Source organism: Filicampus tigris, chromosome 2 (assembly GCF_054856515.1).
Source record: "Filicampus tigris isolate MCC_2025a chromosome 2, RoL_Ftig_1.0, whole genome shotgun sequence".
NCBI lineage: Eukaryota > Metazoa > Chordata > Actinopteri > Syngnathiformes > Syngnathidae > Filicampus > Filicampus tigris.
Window position 1 is genome coordinate 29,292,057 of NC_141218.1, and position 16,136 is coordinate 29,308,192.

The window sequence follows — 16,136 nt, forward strand, 5'->3', positions numbered from 1 at the left end:
GAGAGTTACACGGAGTTTGTATACCTTCTTCATTGAATTTCTTTTCAGATAACCAAAGACCAACTAAAGTGTCTAATCAAAACAGTTTTAGACGACTGCTTGCCCTCTCTTTGGCACGTTACATATGGTACGTAATCTCTAATTTGTTAATCTATTAAGAAATCAGGACAAACTTTATTATCCCAGAGAGAAAGACTTTGAACGCTGCACCATAACTGCACAATTGTACATTCAATCGCTGTGTGGGACAACTGCAAACCTCAAAGCATAGGAGACAACAGACAAAATAAACCACAGGCACAATCTATAAAGAAAGCAATAAGATCATCTGGGCCATCAATCTCACTTGCATGTGTGTGTGTGTTGGGGAGTGGGGGGAGGGGGGTCTGGGGGGGTGGTCATCTCCACCCTCCCATATTGCTTTTAGATAAACTTTTGTCACCACCCAAGGTAAAACTGTCTAGAACCGCCGGTGATCAGGGTCTTGGGTTTTCTCAGGTTGTTTGCTTATTAGCAATAAGGATTTTGCGATCAGAAGAGAGACGATTAATAATAAGGAACTCGGTCTAACTCTTACAATTGTGTACCTACTTTTGCAGCACCCTTTACACAGGGTTACTTTATGAGCGTGCCAGCTTTTTACCTTTTCATATTATGAGCCATCACTTGGTTAACGATTTTGCTTTGTGTTGTGAGCCAACATTTGACAAAGTGAGCTTCAGATACTCTGCCACAAAATCGATCATTTAATGCACTTCTATATGAGCAAAGAGAGCCACAGTCAGTGGCGCACTTTCAGACGTTTCTCTGTCTCAGATGGTTGAGGTGTTGGCTGATACAACAACGAATACGAAGCCACTGTGTATTTTGATGTTCCTTTACTAGCAACACCAACAGCATGACAAGGATAACAAAAACACTTTAATATGGTCACTAATATGTTAAAACATAAACATGCAACAGACACCACAGAACAAATCTAAAATCCATGAATAACGCACCATAATGTTAAATCAAGTGCCGCTCCCCGCATATTGTGCAGAGCAGCCTTTGTGCGTGGGAATAACTTGCAATGGTAAATCCATATTTCAAGTAGGTCTCCTACTATTGTCTGTGAAATTCACCTTTCACTTTCTTCTTGGTCATAGGCTCTTGCGTTGTATCACTACTCATTTTGCTCGCTTGTGGGTTTAAGATTCGCATTACGTGACCGGGATTTGACATGCGTCAAGATTCCGTCATATATGGTTGTAACAGGGAGAAGCCTGTCACTTTTCAAAATAAAATATTTTATAGCCTCAGATAAAAAAAAAAAAAACGCGGTGCAAAGTGGTACCGGTCCACGGCCCGGTGGTAGGGGACCACTGTTTTAAAAAAAAAAAAAAAGTGATGGAAATAAACAAGTTTGTGCATTAATTACCACTTAATACTGATTGTCACTGTTATTAAACAATTACAACAATGTTGTAACAATGTTGTAACACTGTTAGAATTCCCATCTTTTTTTCAGTCATTTATTCGCCTTTCCTACATGGTGATTTTTTTTTCAATGAAATGTATCCAGTTTTGGTAGTTAAATGTCGACAGTTTGCACAAAGGTTAAACCAGGCTGCTCTATTTATGTTCTTACAGGAAATGTTGGTAGGGGTCCCAGATTGATGTGCCAGGATTTTTTTTGAAAAATCTCGCTGCCAACATTCATTCACTGGACTACTTTAAGATATGAGACATGGCTAATCTTGATTTTCCTCTTCTCCCGCAGCCCCCCTTCCCCTTCAGAATGTTTACATTAGGTGTCCTCAAAGCTTAAGGGCCAAAGATGTCATTTAAGGTAACACAGGTCAGTGTCTGTCTGAATACCTTCACCACCCCTCCCTGCCTCCCTAACAAACCCTCCCTCCCACAATGCACACACAACAGAGCCTAGAACATTCCACAACATTGCTACTAGTCTCATTTTAAAAACCTTTTCTAATGTTTGTTTTGAAAATTCAGCCAGTGCAGTCAGTTTCACTTAGCAACCTGAAATTTTGTTTGCATGTCTATCATGAGCAGACCCACAAAATAGAAAGAAACCATGCGATGAAATACCATTTTCATTAAAAGCGGTCATTTTTTTGTCTACTTGGCTATTCAAGCGAAAAAAACAAAACAATCATCCCCCCAAAGCAAGTTTCATTTAGTGACGATAGAGACAAAGCATTTAGTCATTTAGTCATGACTCTAAAGAACAAATTGGCAAATTTGAAAATGCAACCACCGCTTTCACTCAACAACATGACATTTTGTAGATTTATGAGTAGAACCAGAAAAAAGTCTCAAGAAGCAGTTCCTGTAATCCACAGGATGGCTGCCCTTTTGGTTTGTAGTGGACATTTTGGGGTTACTTAATTCATTTTGTTGTTTTGTCTCCACCGTCTGGTTCAAGATGTTCGAGAACAAAAGACCTTCTGGAATTCCAGGTGCGGTAATTGGAAAAAAAAATAGAGTGCGCTCCTTGCGGAATTTGACGCACTGATGTCTTTTTAACATCATCAAAATTAACAAATAATATTCAAAAAAGTGGCAGTTAAAACAGATGACTCCTGGCTCGTGGCCGGAGGCCTGTAGGCGCCATGAGGGTGGCACACGCTTGACAATCTGGCCAAAAGGTGTGTGCGTGTGTGTGTGTATGTGTGTGTCATAGAGGAGGACCCGGGTGAGAAAAGGGTGGAGATGAGAGAGCAGCTAGGGAGTGTCATCTTGCATTGCATGCGAAGCAAGTCAGAAGTTGTCTCCAGGAGAGACAAATAGTCATATTTCATTTGCTAAAAATCTTGGTTATTTGGATTTTTTTTTCTCAATGGAATTCAGCATGAACAAACCAAATATGGGACTACGCCGCTTGCACTGGATTTTGAAAGTTCCCGAGGTGTGAGAAGAAGGAAAAAAAACGACTTTGACATCAGGTAGTGTTCATTCACTTCTCGGATCTTTCAGGGGAGTTGCTTTGCTAGTCGGCCGGTCACTTTTAAGAGGGGTAGGGTGCCGAAGAACACCTCAGTCATCACTGACACAAACATCTTGGTCAAAAGCCCTCACAGACAAGTGGCAACAACTCTTCTCTTTTGGCGCTCAGCGCTTCGCCAAAGTGTCCTACTTGACTGTAGCTCAAATGTTACTAATTGTGGACGTTACTACTGTATCATTGAGAGTTTCCCAACCGCACACAAAGTTGAGATTTTCAACTAGACTTCATATTCACAGTAGAGTATTAAGTCGATGTTATATTTTTTAATTGGTCAAGCTCTCACACTTTTAATATGTACATGCAATCAGCTAAATATGTCAGCTTGTTGACAGAGTAGACAAGGACAGGGTGGACATTTTTGGCTAATATCAGCAATTTATGAGGACACGGTGGACCTTTGCTCAGGAACATGATTCGTTGACTTTGTTGTGTTTAACAAATGCATTTTGAATTTCTGGAAGGTTTATGTTTCAGCTGATATGTCACATTAATAGAGTGGGCCGCTGAGCAAACAACATTCAACTACCGGTACGCACAACATGATGACATTTATAAAACCCAAGTGTAAATATTTGGTCTACAATCAGCTACTGTTTCACCCTCCATTGAATTAAAAGAAAGAAATGCTGGTCATAATGTCACAGAAAACATCCGAGTGTTTCTTAAAGATGAAGTTACCACATAGTGACAGGGTGGAAAGTTCTGTACTCATGCAAAATGTTCATATGATTATGAAAATACAATATACAAGATCAAATTTGATCAAATAACTCACAGTAAAACCATGTAAATATCTCTAGACATCATTTAATATCATCTAACCACTTGTTACACACATTGTCGTTGGCAGAGTCGTGTGTGTGTGTGTGTGTTGGGGGGGAAATTCCAAAATCAGGTACCTCCAGTGAAAAAAATCCATTCAAAATGAATAAAACACATTTTAAGAGACTTATCATTGTACTGCTATGTGTGCAAATGTTTGGCCACTCATGATTCCTCAGAGTTCTATTCAGTTACATTTTCAAGAGGAATGAGTGATGATGTGATGATGATGACACCAAAGGCACTTCGAGTGTTACTAACTCACAAGTAGGATTGTGTAGGTCCATTTTATTCGATTCTATTCGGCTATTTCCAGGTCAAAGCCTGAAAAGACACAGGGAGTCGCTCATTTAGCTGAAATGGCCATTATAGTTTTTTGTTGACTTTTCAGACCAATTTGAATATTCAGCCCCTAAAGCCGGTTTTACTGAGCAACACCACTTTGGTAGATGTCACGTATCAATAATGAGTACACGCTCAAAAATGTCTCACGAATCCATGCCTAAAAAAGTCTGCCATTTTTGTGGCCACTTTGGGTTTTTTTTTTCAGGAGTCCTTTCAAGACAAATTTGTCCAATCCAGTCTCACTCAACAACATGGAATTTAGTAGTAGAGTCTATCAAGAATAGACCTGTAAAAAAAAAAAAAAAAAAAATCCACATGCCTCAAAAGACACAGGGAGGTCTCTCCAATTGGTTTAAATTGAAGTGTGCAATTTGGGGTTACTTTGTTATTTCCAAATCTGAACTACGTATGCTAGATGGCTGAAAAATGCAATCCCACCTCATGGTGGTATTGCAGATGTCATGCATGGAGTCAGGGGCATATTTAGACATTGGGGGGGCCCAAACACAAACCCCGTCATAGGGACCGCCACCACCGTGTACTGCAATGACAAGTTTCATTTTCCTTAACACAAGCAAGCTCTTCAATGTTGGCAGCAGCCTGGATATTGTTGTACCACATTTCCCTGTTGGCAGTCAATTCAGCAAACTTCTCTTCTTGTATGAGGGTTCCGATTGTTACAGTTACTAAGCCCATCCCCACGTAGCTGAGTGCTCTCATCTTGTTTTCCAAACAGGCAAAAACAAAAGAGAGATAACACTGTCCTTATTTTGGCGATTCACAAGCCAGGGGGCGTACTTGTCTTTCTTCCTTCTCCTCGTGTGCATATAGCGGTAATTAATATGAAATCTGCAGACCTCTTGATTCCTTTGAATTATTCTGTTCTTGACCCGAACAGGACCTTTCTGCATGATTGAGCAGCCCTCATTGCTTGATAGCTGTTTTGGCCGGAGTGCGGGATCATCTCCAAGCGGGGAACGCTGATCAATGTGACTGTTGAAACTACTGAATGAATAACAATCCAACTCCTCGTCATTCTCAGGACTGTACTGGCTTTCCCCTGGGTGCATTCATGTCTCATTATGAGAAAGAACAATTACGACGGTGTTCGTCTTGTTCCCGGTAACATAGTGTAAGGTAACTAAATGCATTTTCCTCAAGTGCTGCACCTTGGCTCCATTTTGACTCCTGGGCTGACCCTGACAGCGTTGTAACTGCCGACTCTTCCTGTTGTCACTCGTCGTCACTGTGGAAAAGGTTGAAAACTTTAGCAAATTGCTTTTGCTTTGGATTTTTTTATTTCTGCTACCCTTCTCCGCTCCGCTGGAGTAGCTCTCCTTCATTTACCTCGCAACCAAGCCAACGCATTTTAATTGTTACCGTCTTGCTGGATCATTATTGCACATGCGCAATTCAGAAGATGGGCGAATCCGCTGCATGAGAAGGGAGGGGCTGGCAGTTGAAAAACATTCTCAGATAAATCCTTTTCATGTGTTTGGAAGTGTGTGAATTAAGACTAAAACAATATCCGCTTTCTAATCAAAGAAAACTTATTAATCCGTACGATTTTTACGAGACATTTTGGGCCCCCTGAAAGTGGAAAAAGTTCCTGGGGGTAAAATTTAACTCTTCGAGACTCACTGGCCTTGGTCCCTTGTGAATAAATCAATTGTCAACATCTCTGGTGTACCGACAAACACAGAAGAGTGCAAATAAATGGGAGTTTATTTTTAGTCCCAGACATCATTTTGACTCTTGTCATTCTTTTTTTTTTTTTCAACCTTTTTTCACCGTTCCCAGACAGAGGACGGATACTGTTTTTTTCCGTGATCTAATACTAATCACACAAAAATAAATAATCACAGTTTTTGTTGTCAGGTTTGCGCAGGCTCAATAAAAGTCATCAGTAATGCTCATATAACCAAAGGGGGGTGTTGTATCGCCCCGACGGACATAATGTTCAAATGACTTAATTGGCCACTCTTGCTAGTACGCGGCCTCGTTAATGGCATCGGAAAACGAGGCCGTCTGGGGATGAGGTAACATGCCCGTAAAAGGAGACGCGGATGCGCTTTTCCTCTTGGACATCTCAAAATAACACGTCTCATCAAGTGACACGTCTCTGTTAGACGAAGTTGGAAGAAAATATGAATTACATCAAGTTTGAATGCACAGAGAATAAATTAGATTTCCTTCATCTTTACTTCAGGGTTGAAAATTACATTTTATGGATGGATGGATGGATGGATGGAGCAAGACAGGGGTTAGTTGATCGCTTACGTTTAGTTCTTGCTTTTAGCTAAACTTTTGTCTGTTGTAGATGTCCTCAAAGGCAACAAACCAAACACACACGCACACAAAATAATTGCAGGCAGGTGGGCAGGCACACAAATGTCTCAGCCACATTCCTGGTTCGCAAGCTCATCCTCCAATCACCCAACTTAACCCGACTCTACTGTGTGTGTGTGTGTGTGTGTGTGCGCACAAAGAACCACTTTTTAAAACCCAAACAAGCCCCTCACCAAAAACTCTTACCCCTAACGTATGTGACCCTTTGACGGATTTACATGCACTTCATACCGACGTAATACATGCTTGCTACGATAAGTGTGTGAAGTCATTTTTAGTTGTTTACTGACGGCTTGCAAAGCGTTTGTAAATAATGTAATTAGAAAAACATTTTTATTAGCCATGTATGTGTAATCCCTTTATTAAGTGACGCAACCCACACATTTTTTTCCTCAAGAATGTGTTCTATGCAGGCCTACTAATCAAAACAAGGCATTCTGATTAATATTGAGCTTGTGGAATATGACTTCGGCAGCAAAATCCACCTGGTTTTAGCCATCTCTGGGGACGGCTATTTTTTCACTTCTGTCGACAGAAAATGACATCAACAGTTGCTCAGGGCTCAGATAATGACCAAGCATGGCTCAGCCTCAGAAAACAGGTGAGCTGTGACTGGTCGTTACCTGAGCCCTGAGTAGTTGTGATGTCATTTTCAGTCGAAAGAAGTGACAATACGGCCGCCCCCTGAGATGGCTAAAAACGGGTGGATTAACTCTTATTCCACAAATTCAATATTAATCTGCCTTGCTTCAAATAGTGGGCCTGCATAGAACATATTCTTGAAAAAGAATGTTTGAGTTCCTTTTAAGAAGCTTAGTGAGCACATGTTGGTTTATGACTTTTAATTACATGTATTTGTGATATCAATTTTTTTTTAGTATGTGTAAAGAGTAGGCTACCTTAGGGTTCATAATGTTTTACAATTTTATTACCGTTCATTAATGATTGTAGTTTTTAAGCGTGTTTACAGTAAACCCTCTATAAAGGTCTCCTCTTGGTACCCTGTAACACAAAGCACTCATAAACACATTTCAGATCTCTGCTCAGATTATAAGTGCTAACGACTTAGCTAAAGGCTAACTAACTGCCTGTGGAATGTTAGACATGTCCAGGGAGGCTCGGCTGGACGTGTGGCTTGTTTCCGTAATGGATTCTACTGGGAAGTTGTTGAGGCAAAGTTGAAAGGTCAGAGGCATTGGAACATTGATGAGATGCAGGAGAAGAGCATTAACCTGCCACACACTTTCTTTCTTTTTCTTTTTTTTTACCTCTAACAGGGAGGACAAGTTGGAGTGCGGAGGAGGACAATGACTCAAAAAAAACAAAAAAAAAACAGGTGGTCCAATGGGGATGTGTCCAATAGCATTTAGCATTCTTGTCATGAATGAACCATTGTTTGCTTCTTCAAATCTATAAAACAACTAAGCCAGATTTGATTTTAAGATGACTTTTTTTTCGCTACGATCCAGCAAGATTGCTATTCGTTTTTAAGTGACAGTATGAGGAGGAGGAAAAAGAGAAGGATATGGTTGATGTCTGGCATAGTTGCCTTTTAATAAGCTATTTTCGGGTCACATCTTTACCAGATTCTATTTTCATCTGGTAGTTTTACAAACACAAACATACTGATTTGTAGTGTCCACTCAAACTTTTTTTTTAGATCATGATATAGCAAGAACGGTATTATTAGTAATATGATTATGAAGATGGTTGTGATAGTTGCTGGTCAACAGGTCATGTTTCAAGTCTGAATTATATCTGGTGCAAAGCTGTTGAGATATTTGTCATGCCAGTTTTCTATGTGCTTAGTATGAAAGAAACATTTTTTTGTTTTGTTTTGTTTTTTTACTGCATTAAGAATGTTGTTAAAAACAACAACCGTGCTTTCCTTTCAAAATCAACATTTCTGGGAAGCGGGCAGGCAAGGAATGCCAAAAAGAATTTATTCTCAAAAGAACAGTAGTTGATGCATCTTTTTTTCAAGTTTTAAGTTTGCCATCATTGGTCTATAGCAGGGGTCACCAACTCCGGTCCTCGAGGACGCCTGTCCTGCAGGTTTTCCATCCCTCCCTGCTGTAACACACCTGTTGAAATGATCAGGATCGTTATCAGGCTTCTCAAGAGCTTGCTGATGAGCTGATCATTTTAACAGCTGTGTTACAGCAGGGAGACATGGAAACTTAAAATAATGGCCTAAGTCATTTTTTACAGTTTTTTCAGACAACACGAACGACTGAACCACATTCTGATTGTCTTATATGTACTAATAATTTCATTTCAGGCATAGAATTGAATGATCTGTTTAACTAAGGATGCAGCCGAGGTTGCCAGCATCCTGATGAAATGTTTCAGGAAAAGGAAAAAAAAAGTCAAAATATGACTAAGACTGACGATATTTGTTGGGGTTTTTTCAGCTTTTTAAAAATTTTGCAGAACAAATGTCTGAAGCTGGTAAACTCACGTCAGCTTCATCCCCAGGCAAAAATTATGGACTCACCAGTGGATGGATCAAGTTTAAAAAATGTGGTAGTCAGTAACAATTACATTTTTATATCAGGTTGGGGGAGAAAATTATGGAATCACTCAATTCCGAGGGGAAAAAATGGATTACCCTGTACATTTCCGGTCCCCAAACTAACAGCTGCATTATTTTAGACCTGCTTGTTAGTCTTTAGTTAATCAGAAGTGATCACTCCTTGGAGAGCTGTTGCACCAAGAGTACTGACATGAATCATGACTCCAATATGAGAGATGTCAATTGAAACAAAGGAGAGGATTATCAAACATCTTAAGGAAGGTAAATCATCATGCATTGTTGCAGAAGATGTTTGTTCACAATTAGTTGTGTCTAAAATCTGGACCAAACACAAACAACATGGGAAGGTTGTTAAAGGCAAGAATACTGGAAGACCGAGGAAGATATCAAAGTATCAAGACAGTAAACTTAAAGCAGTCTTAAACAGAAAATGCAAAGCAAAACAAATGAGAAACAGTTGTGAGGAAACCGGAATCAACGTCTGTGATTGAACTGTGAGAACGCACCTAAAGGAAATGGGATTTACATGGTGAAAAGTCAAACGAAAGCTACCATTAACATCTAAACAGAAAAACAAGGTTACAGTGGGCTAAGAAAATGCAATGGTAGACTGTGGATGATTGGATGAAAGTCATATTGGGTGATGACTGGCAAATGTGCACTGGGCAAGGTGCTGATAGTGGATCTTTTGTTGCCGTTGCAATGAGATTTCTGATGACAACTGCCCGAAGAAAACGTGCAAAGTTCTACAGTCATTAATGATATGGGACTGCATGTCGGGTACAGGCACGGGCGAGAGGGCTGTCATCACATCTTCAAGAAATGCACAAGTTTACTTTCACTTTGGACAGTCATCTTATCCTATCAATTGAAAGGACATTTGGAGAAGATGAAATCATTTCAAGGTGATAATGCATCTAAGCGATAGAGCAAAAAGTGAAAACACTGCTTGAAGAAAGACACCCTGGGTCCTATTTTCATTCTGGGCACAGGTCTAGCGCAAAGTGCAGTCTAACTGCATGCATTGGTGGAGTTTTCTTTCTTTTGGTATTTTGCTGGACTTTGCTTTGGTAGAAATTGGTGTAACAGGGTGTTTGCACCTTTGTGCGCCATCGTGGGATGGAACGCATTGTTTTCCCGGCCATTCTTCGTGTCATCTCTCATTTGAAATAAGAAAGTGGCCATTTGAAATTGCTTCAATTTTGTGTCATGTCTGTGATCTGCTTTTTTCTACAAAATTAAACCGAATGAACATCCTCTGAGACTGGCGATTGCATAATTTTTTTTGCCAAGGGTTGTATTACTTGCCTGTCGATTCTTGAGCAACGAATCTGAAGCCTTGAAAATCTTGGACGAAAAAAAACAAAAAAAAAAAAAAACCTTTCATATCATCAATGCAACATCCTTTCAACATACATCCTGCTCAGTTTGGAAAACTTTCAAATATTAAAAATTGCTTGCATGATATGCAAAGTTTTTACACTGACTCTCACCGCCACCAGTGAATGAGTTTTATCAACCGATGTAAAACAAAAGAGCCACTTCTCGAGGCGATTGTAAATCGCCTTGAGATGAACCGCAGTCTAACAAAATGTCTTGTCATATGAAGGCAGTAAGCTATGGAATAGTCGTCTACCACTTCCAGTCAGAGAATTGCCCAGCTTCACCTAACATTTAAGAAGCATCTGAAAGTGTTGTATTAGAACAAACCAGATCTGTGACCACGAGTAATCACGTCACTAAACGTGATGTAAAGTGTATCAGGGCTCTCTAGCACTTATTATACAATATGGGCTTCTTATTTATAACTCGTGGCTTTTTCAAATGCGTTTAAATAGGGCAATGTGCTAAGTACACTTGCGAAACTATTTTTTTTTCCGTAGCAATTTTACTTTTTCATTTTTGCATGAAATAGTAACAATTTCAAATTGCCCTACGGCCCAACATCCATATCACTCCCTGAACAAACAACTACGCTAAGCATATGTCATACGAATAGGCCTTCCAACTGTCCTCTTTCCCACTAGTGGAGAGGCTTATAGCTGTGGATCCACTGCCCTGGTCCACCGCCCACAGTTATTAAACAACAGTTAGTGCTGAATAATCACACCAAGCAGGGACTTGGCTCATTGCTATCGATCGCCTGCCTGACATGCCCCACAATGCAAAACAACCATGCCGCACTATGTGCTCAAGACGAACTTCCTGTAAGATCCAAATTGTTTATTTACCTCATTAGAGCACTCTATATACAGACACCGGCACTTTATAGTAAACATCTGTCTCTTTGGCACACTATAGCTCCGATGGATTTGAGTACTTGTACTTGTGTAAGTCTTGATTTTTCTTACTGTGTTTATATTGTACTGGAGCTACAGCTTTGGCGGGCAGTGTGAAAAGGTCTACAGGCAGATAACTGTTGCAGACTTTGATCCAGCGAGTGTTTCATACCTTTCGCTACGCATAATTTTGAATGTTAGAGTGAACTTTATACAAGAAACACTGATGCTAATTGCCTTGTTTCGACACTGTAAACATTTGCGTGGGCTCTGAGTGGGTTGTGCTACACCCCATCCCTCCCTGCTACAGGCTGTAATGGGGGTTCAAGGTATACAGTAGCCATGAGGATGGATTAGGCAACAAATTGAAAACACACAAACAACCATGAACTCCATTTGAGGCTAATGAACGCTGTCAACCACGTAATAGATCCCACACATCAGCATCAGCACCCTTGGTACTGCCTGCGCAACACACGCACACGCACCCACGCGCGGACACACACACACACACACATACTCACCACGGAAGGTGTTTATTCACTGGTTTGTCCATTTATTCTACATTGGGCTGTTGAGTGAAATTTCGAGCAAACAAAAGTATAAATCATCACGTATCCTCGCACTCCTACGCCTGTCTAAGTTTTGTGTTTAATGGCAAGTCATCAAGCTTTGCAGGCTTGCTCCAAAAACTCAGTCTTTCACAATTTACTGTTGTCTGTCTTTCTAGTATGCACAGCTGGGCATTTTACAAGAAAAATTGTGGTCTGTTTATTGCCTTCCATCTACAGCCGGCGTACCCTTTTGTCGCGTGTCCGTTTGTCATTTATTCATTTTGTCGGACCTAATAGTAATCGCCTTTGGTCCACCTATAGGCCGGTTTGACTATCATATTAAATGGGCTTCCGTCAGCGTTTCTGACTACCAAGTTCAACATACAACAAATGCTCATTCCAACATTCGCAACCCTCACAAGCCTTTGCTGCTCAGTAAGATATGGCAGACGTCATGGACATTTTACAGCATGTGTCCTTGAGACTTTTTTGTGGGTCTTGTCATGATAGGTATGGCTATTCAATTTCATACTTCCACATAGAACTGGTGGACAGTTTTGTTTTTTTAAGGACTCATGAAAATGTCCAAAAATACCCTAAAATGTCTTCTTAAAACCCAAATTGCAGACTTTCCGGGCTCTGTTTTTATGCCCAGTGCAAGTCGCGCACGAGAAGTAGTGGAAATCTGCACAGAGGCGAACTAGATTCAGTTTTTGTATTTTCGCAGACCTATGCACTTTAAAAAAAAGTTTTTTTGGGGAATGAACACCTCCGACTTGTTTTGCCCCCAATTGAAGCGGCTCCTCTCATTCCCTGCAAATGTGTGAGAGGTGCGCTGGTAGTCCTTGAAATGATGGAAGCAGACACTGATTTGCCTGAGTCCCGCAGCATGTCGCACATCAAAGGAAACGCCCTTGGTATGCTGGAACACCCAGCATGGCGCAGAAAGATGAACCTAATTCCCAGACAATTGCATTGAGGCAGGGTCGGCACGAAAATCAGGATAGCCATATCCGCTCAAGCGCAGCTGCACTGTCTATGAATATACAGCCCTTTGTGTTTCCAGTCATGACCTACGAGACTTTTTGTGGCTCTACTGATGATATCCACGACAACCAATTTTCATGCGCTAAGGGAAACTGGCTGATAAAATTACTCTGTTCGAGAACCCCTAGAAATGGCCAAAATGGCAAACGTTTTACAGCATTTGTTATTGAGATTATTTTGTGGGTCTACTCATGATAGTCATGTCTACCAAATGTTGCTCAGGGAAATTAGCACAAACTAATACCCCTAACTATTAACAATGACTCCTGAAAATGAATTTGAAACCAAAATGACAGACTTTCTGTGTGTTTTACAGCATGGTGGTTGTCTTAAAGTGCTTTATAAATAGAGTTGAGTTGAGTTGAGTTGAGTTGAGTTGAGTTGAGTTGAGTTGAGTTGAGTTGAGTTGAGTTGAGTTGAGTTGAATATGTGTAAAGTCTTGAAAACGTCAACATTTTTTTACTGGTCTAAGAACAATAACGACGAAGAACCGACGCAATGCCACCTCTACGCTTGAGCACTAACAATTTATTGTTAGTGTTGTTCGGATAGTGGGAAAGTGGGGAGTTTTCTAACCCTCACCCTGGCCTGACATAAACTGGAATGATGATTGATTGGGAGCATTTGTGCTTTCGGGGCCTACGGGGGAAGAAACACACAAACACTCAGTCAAGGAGCAACCTGCAGCCACTTGTCGAAACTGGATCACATTTCTTTGTAACCCTCATTCTTCCCAGGAACGTCATAAGAGGACCCGCAGCACTCCTGCCACACCATCTTCCCCCTACCCCTAAAAATGTACAAATGGATCACTTTTTTTTTTAAATTGCCTTTGCTGAGGTGACATGAATGCTGCTGCTACTGCTGATTCTCCTCTGAGGAGCACAAATAAAACAGAATCCAGCCCAGCAGTTTCTGATTAATGAAACTTCTCCTGTGTCAGGACTTGTCATTTTCAAATGAATTCCAATCACAAGTCAGGCAATGTTATACTGTAGGCTATACAAAATCTCTGTCTCTAAAACTCTGGGTTCAGATGCACTATGTAGTGGATAGAGATTCAAAAGACAACTGAAAGAATATTTGGATAAAAAACATAATTTTTAACAGGGCGGCACGGTGGTCGACTGGTTAGCGCGTCCGCCTCACAGTTCAGAGGTCGTGGGTTCGATCCCGGGGACGGCCTCCCTGTGTGGAATTTGCATGTTCTCCCCGTGCCTGCGTGGGTTTTCTCAGGGTACTCCGGTTTCCTCCCACATTCCAAAAACATGCATGGTAAGTTGATTGGACTCTCTGAATTGCCCCTAGGTGTGATTATGAGTGCGAATGTTTGTTTGTCTCAGTGTGCCCTGCGATTGGCTGGCAACCAATGCAGGGTGTCCCCCGCCTACTGCCCTACGCCCGCGACCCTTGTGAGGAGAAGCGGTATAGATAATGGATGGATGGATAGTTTTTAACACTAAATATCCTGTCTTTGTAGTGTATGCAATTGAATATAGGTTGAAAAAGATTTGCAAATCATTCAGTTCTGTTTTTTTGAATGTTTTACACATTATCCCAACTTGGGGTGTGTTTGCGTGTGGGTGTGTGAGTGTGTGTGTGAAAGATCATGTTCATTTGTAATTGTCCGTTGCATCTACAACGTTGGAACACCATTCATCGGCGTGCAGCTGGCCGTACTGTATCAAATGTTAATCCCCTTAGCAATTACAGTAGCTGGCTTTTCCGTTATAACCAGCATAGTGCAACCATAATTCTGAACTAACCCGCGATGAAAACAAGTATGACGCCCCTTGTAAGTGGTGCGTGCGTCAACTGATTGGTGTCTGTACGTTACCTAAACTAAGTGGGATGCTGTGTTGAGATGACAACGATGCCTAAAATCTCACAGCCATGAAACCCAAACAGTGACCCAGAGCGTACTAATCTGATCCCGCGTCAGCAGCGCGTCGCCTCTGCGCCGCAGATAAAGCACCCGCACCGTCAGCATCACCGTCATCATCATCATCATCACCGTCACCCTTCGCTGGAGCCTCCAAAACCAACAGCCTACCTGCACAGGCTGAGTGCCTGCGCCGTAAACAGGCGAGCCTTTTGCAGAATCCCGCCTGGATGCTCAGATAAGACGCGATAGTGCCGTTGGTTTCCATCTCCGCCGCAGGACTCGCTGCAGTGTCTTTAGGAAGAGGCAGAAAGACATCTTTTTTTTTTTTCAACGCTGATTGTAGATGATGATGCTCCTGTCTTCGACACGCTTCAGTGCAGATTAGCGGTCAGGCATATGTTATTGAGGCGGTCGGCGAGGCTTGTAGTTCAACTCAATTCACTTCAAGCCCTGTTCTAGACCCAATCGCAATAGATGAAAATGATAATCACCAGGTGTGTCACAAAACCTACAGGTCCTGCTTTACTACAAAAACTACAAGCTTCTTCTTTCCGAGTAACTCCCTTGAGTCTTAAGCCGCTATCCCACAGAGAGGTGAACAATTGCTAGTGTTTTCAACCTTGAACGAACCTTGACGTGAACAGAACTTTTTCTACCTTCCACCGGAAATGTTCTCCCCTCAGTGGGTTAGGGGCTTAAGACACTTTTCCGGCTTTCTCTACCACGCCTTCATGCACTCCTTGAACGATTCTTCCAGGGTCCTCACGTAGCCTTGTTGTCATGGCCATCATCAGGTCGAGTGAGTAGGGAGGTCGCTCCAGCACAGCATTTTTTTTTCTCAGTTAGGCTTGGTCCACGAATAAGGATTTTTCAAATCTTAAAATTGTCCATCTTTCTTTGAAGAAAATCAGGCACTTTTGGTCGTATTGAGTGTGGTCTGCTCTGATCATCTCAATAGAGCGCACCACACACTTTCTGTCTCACCATCAATCTTGAAACTAAGTCCTCCAAAGAGAGCAGAAATTTACCGTGATCACATGTGGTCCCCCAAAAAAACAAATACGAACAGACACTTCCGGTTAGGTGTCGATGTTTCCCGAGTGTTTCAGAAGAGGACTGGAGGCGGGAGCATTGTAAGACGGCGATGTTGTCAAGAAAAGACTTGTTCCGTAAAATACTTGTTGGCATCTGGGGAACGCACTTTTAAAAAATCAACATCAGGCAGGACATATTTTGTTTTATTTACCGCCGGTTCCTTGTTTGTCAGTTTGGGAACGTCTTTGCAATGCGTCATTCCGTTGACGTCACA

The 16,136-nt window shown here is 41.4% G+C and overlaps 1 protein-coding gene across 1 annotated transcript in view; it reads left to right on the plus strand.

Moving 5' to 3' along the window:
• The first annotated feature begins 2,714 nt into the window (after positions 1-2,714).
• The window catches only part of fat2 (FAT atypical cadherin 2), a 139,888-nt gene continuing 126,466 nt past the window's right edge, over positions 2,715-16,136 (plus strand). Inside the window, exon 1 of the mRNA XM_086023337.1 lies at positions 2,715-2,948. The gene's annotated coding sequence lies outside the window, so the exon portion shown is untranslated. The remainder of the gene's footprint in view (positions 2,949-16,136) is intronic.